A 5,231-nucleotide genomic window follows, 5' to 3' on the forward strand; every position below is an offset into this window, starting at 1 on the left:
TGTGGTGCACGCCTTTAATCCCAGCACTTGAGAGGCAGAGACAGGCAGATCTCTCTGAGTTCAAGGCCAGTCTGGTCTACAAAGTGATTTCCAGGCCAACTAGCGCTACAGGGAGACCCTGTCTCAAAAAGACAAAAAAAAAAAAAATTATAAAAGAGTTTATGTGGTTGCTATATACCAGTTACTAGGCCACTGTGTTCAACAGTCCTTAGAAGTGAGTAGCATAGCATTGATCCATTTAGGGAAGCACACAGCTGCCTCCAAATACGCCATAAGGAAATGATAGAGACTACATTCTCTGGCACCAACACTGTTGTTTTTCCATGGAAACATGCTTTAAGTTAAACGTGATTTTAAATAATTACGACAGCCACTGCATTTCCCTGAGAGACCAGGAAATGGATGCAGGAAGAGCCAGAACAGGAATTGAAGAAAGAATTGAAAAATCTAGAAAACTGTCTCACACTCTACAGATACGGCTCTACGGATACTCTGCGGATACAGGAAATGTCATTCTTTTTCTGTCTTTTTCACTAATCTACTTAATGGCCTTAATTATAGTCTCTGTGTTCTCTCCTCATATCCAGAAGAAGCAAGATTTTCCCCCCAAGGTTAGATCACTTAAACGCAGTAACTGCTCAAGTATCTTCCAATTTCTACTCTTCGAACTACTTTATTCCATCCCTCCCCTCCTTTCTCCCTCTTTCCTGTGACCTCTCCTCTTTTTCTCTCTGTGTCCCTCTCGAGTAGGGCAATGCAGACAGGACTAGTTCTCAAGGTTTGATTCCATAATGAATGGAAGGCTATAAGCCATGCCCTCAGGGAGCACTTGAACGCAGCTCTCTGCAGCTTCTAAGCTTTCATAGTCACTGGCCACCAAGGATACCTCACATTAAAAACAGATGCAGTTTTAAATGGCAAATCCTCTGGGAAAAGACTGTATTTTTTTTCCTCTAATTTTTCTATAATTTTAAACTCCTTCTTAGCTGCTATTCTTTAAATTGCTGCTTGTTAAGAAAGACAAAGTTATCCTGAAATAACATTCCAAAAAACAAGCACTCTGAATAGGTGGAATATGGGTCTTGTTAATTGTCTATTATGTACAAAGCTTTTTGCATTTATTCTGATTCAGATTTCAAAATAGACCTTCAGAGTGCTACAATATAATCTACAAAACTGCATTTGATTTTCTCAAACTCCACTTTCTATACTTTGGTGTCTTCTTTTTCTTGCAGAGGACCCGGGCTCGATTCCCAGCATCCACATGGTGGCTAACAACCATCTGTAACTCCAATTCCAGGGGATATAACACTGCCTTATGATTCCTTAGGTTTGTACAACATGGGTGCACTTACACACATGCAGGCAATATATTCATACAAATTAAAAATAAACAAATTAAATCTAATCTATGTGTTCAGCTTTCTAAAAGTTTTCATTTGGTCCAAGTCTCTATTAAAAAAGGAGAAAGGGAATCTCAAAATTATACATTGTATACTAATCTGGATATCATATTACTGACATTAAGCATATTAGGATGAGGCAGTTTTAAATTATTTTTTATTTATTTATTTTTATTTTATGTATATAAGTGTTAAACATGTGTATAAGTGCACCCATGTTGTACAGTGCATACAGAAGACAGAAGAGGACATCAGATCCCCTGGAACTGGAGTTTGGGGCAGTTGTTAGCTGTTATGTGAGTACTGGGATTTGAACCTGGGTATTCTGCAAGAAAAACCAGCCCCAAGAGAGGTAGTTTTAAAGTCACTTCTAATTGACCATGAAGAATCTTGGATTCTTCTCTCCAAGCTTCTTATCTTTTGTTTTTACTTAATATTATATTGTGAACATTCTAGCATAAATAAAAACTATTAAATTAGTCCTATGACAGCCTATTTATAACTGGCCGATGTTGTATTAATCATTCTCCTTTGTTGGACAGTTTGGTTATTTCTAATTTTTCACTTCTGTAAATAAGGCAGAGACAAACACCTTATGCATTTCCCAATATTTAAACTATTTAATTGGGAAATTCTTATCTTACACACAGAGGTCTTCAAAACGAATTATCTGTAAAATCTGAAACTGTAAAATACAAAAGAAAACACTGAAGAAACTTCTACAGCATTGGTCTTGGCCATGATTTCTCGCACGTATTCCAAAAGCATAGGCAACAAAGAAAAATAGACAAATGAGACTTCAAAAATTAAAAACTTCTGCACATCAAAAGAAACGATAAAATGCAAAAGAGCCATCAAGTGGGAAAAATCTTAATATTTGCAAACCATATATTTAATGAAGTGTTGACATCCAAAATATATGAAGAACTTCCACAAATAAATGGCAATAAAACAAAACACTGAATAATAATTCAATTAAAAATTAGCAAAGGAAATGAATAGAGATTTCTCCAAAGAAGACATTTAAATGCCGACAGGTATATGGAAAGGACCAGGAAAGCTTTGATTGTAAGGGAAATATAAATCAAGACCATTATGAGATAAAAAGTCAGTCTTTTTAAAATGCTATTTTCAGAACATAGAACTAATAGATGTGTTGGTAAGAATGTGGAGAAAAGGAAACCCTACACACTACTGGTGGAAATGTAAATTGGTACAGCCACTAAGGAAAAAAAAATATGTAACTACCATGTGATCAAACAGCCCTACTTCTGAGTATATGTAAAGGAATTATAATCAGTGTCTCAAAGAGCTGTCTTTACTCTCAAGGTCATTGCAGCATTATTCACAATAGCCAACTCATGCAAATAAACCAAATGTCCATTGATAGATGAATGAATAAACAAAATGTGGTAAATACATTCAATGGAATTTATCCTTTTTTTTCTTTATTTGATGTGTATGCATGTATTGCCTGCATGTATGTAAGTGTACCCCTGTTGTGCAGTGCCAGTGGAGGTCAGAAGAGAGTGTGGGATTCCCTGGAACTGGAGTTGTGGATAGCTGTTAGCCACCATGTGGGTGCTGGGATTCAAACCCAGGTTTTCTGCAAGAACAGCCAGTGCTTTTAACCGCTGAGACGTCTCTCCAGCCCTAGAATTTATCCTTTTTCAAATGAAGGAAATCTTAAAATTTGCAACATAATAGATGAATGTAGAATGCATTATACTGCTAAATAAAGTAGACAAAGAGAGAGAAATACTGTGTATTACACATGTAATCTAAAATAAATTCACAAAAGTTTAGAATGATGATGAGGTTAGGGAAATAAGGAGGTGTTAGTCAAAGTTTCAGGTATAATGATTAGTAGAAATACAAACCCAAGATAAATAGGTCCAAGGAGTCTACTGTACAACATAATGCCTATAATCAACAATACTGTATTGTACGCTTAAAAACTTGTTAAGAAGGTAGATTTTACATTAAGTGACCTTATGACATACAAATAGTGATAATGAGAGTGGTAGGAAAGTTGGAGGTGATGGAAACATTCATGATTTGATTGTGGTGATGATTTCACCCATATAAACTTCTCTCCAAATTCAGGTTGCATATGTTAAGTATGTATAGCTTCTATATGTCAATAATACTTAGTAATATTCTTAAATGATTTAATTGGAAGGAGTCTCAAATACACAAAATATTACAACAAAGCGTTTTGATAAAATATCAATATTTTTCCCCAAACATGCATGCAATCAGTTTTACTGTGCCCTCAATCATCTTGTTTGTTTTACTAATCTTTGATGAATATAATGGATTTGCTCCTGACTGCCCAAGAACTCTCTGACAATCGCTTTTTTGTTCAAGAATTTACCTTATCCCATTTAATGTTCTAGAAACTTAGCTTTTAAAATACATGAGGTATTTCCACAAAATATTTCCAGTTAAACCAACAAACATTTCCTGAGTAACCACAATAAGTGATGAATGCCGTATAAAGAATTATAAGAGCATACAGCCCTTGTCTTCAAAGACCTGCTCATCAACAGGAGCAGCAAAATATATGTCTTCCATGGCATTTACTTCTTTCCCTTTTTATTAGTCACACAGATAATACAAAGCAGAAAGTGGTAAGATACGTGGAAGAGGTACATAATTAATGAGAGGCCATGTAGAAGAAAACATTTGATTTAATGGAAATATATTAATTGCTTTGAATCTTATCTTTCTTCCATTAAGAGCAATAAAATGCTAGATATAGAACTTTAAATTTTAGTTCCAATAAACTTGGGAAGCTTAAGCCTTTGGAAACCTTGAACTTTTCTGAACCTGAAACTTAAAATCCCATTAGAGAAGGATTTGGCATAAGTAGGACTCCCTTTAGAAATTATGGTTAAAGCATGTATACCATGGAATGAAGAAGTCTCTTGAGTTATTCCATTAGAATCAATATTTTCCATAGTATTCCAATTAAAATAAATGAACATCAGTGTGTTACTTCGCAAATTGAGTTAATACCTATATTTCTTTCCTTAAACTTAATGGAGATAAAACTGATCCTTGGAGTCAAACGAAAGGCTAAGGTTTCAACCTACTGGGATTCCAGCTGTATGTACTCACATGGCAAACAAAATATGAAAATTGCCCTGTCCTGACTTTTTTCTAGTTCCCTGTCTAGAACTTGTAATGCTAATTACTCTTGCTTTTACTTCTCCTTCACATCTCCTATTCATGATGCAAGGACTTTCTTCTCCCCCTTAGAGACAAGAGTTATGCAATTTGGGAGTCTTCTAGATAGATCCACTGAAGGGGTACTCCAATTGCCCCACCCTGTGTCCTGTTCAGCATGGAAGAAGCTAGAGCGGTCTATGTCCCTTTTCCCTACTGGCAATTTGGGTAACCCCTTCAGAGGATAGTGTGGTAAGAATAGGAGGTAGGGATTGGCTAGGCAGTTAGGGTAAAAAGACCCCAAAGAAATGTAGCCAGTTTCTAGGCTAAAAGTCAAAATGTCCTTGGGCCTGTTAGCAACATACTCTGTTCCAAGGCCAAAAATGTCAAAAGTATTTGGTAGCTTGTATCTAATCCTTAAAAGATTTTAGGGTTGCCTCTTCAGAGGAGGGAATGTTGGAGGGGAGGGAGTGGGCATGGTTTTGATCAAAGCATCTTATATGCATGTATGAAATTCTCAATAAAGTTTTTATAAAAATTAAAAAAACAGATGCTCTGTTTTTATTTTTTATGACATCCATTTGCCGCAATGTAGAGACTATGAATCTAGAGATTCAGTATATTAACTGCTTGTTTTGCATAGCTATATAAATTTAA

The sequence above is a fragment of the Nannospalax galili genome, unplaced genomic scaffold (assembly GCF_000622305.1).
Source record: "Nannospalax galili isolate Female #2095 unplaced genomic scaffold, S.galili_v1.0 scaffold1599, whole genome shotgun sequence".
NCBI lineage: Eukaryota > Metazoa > Chordata > Mammalia > Rodentia > Spalacidae > Nannospalax > Nannospalax galili.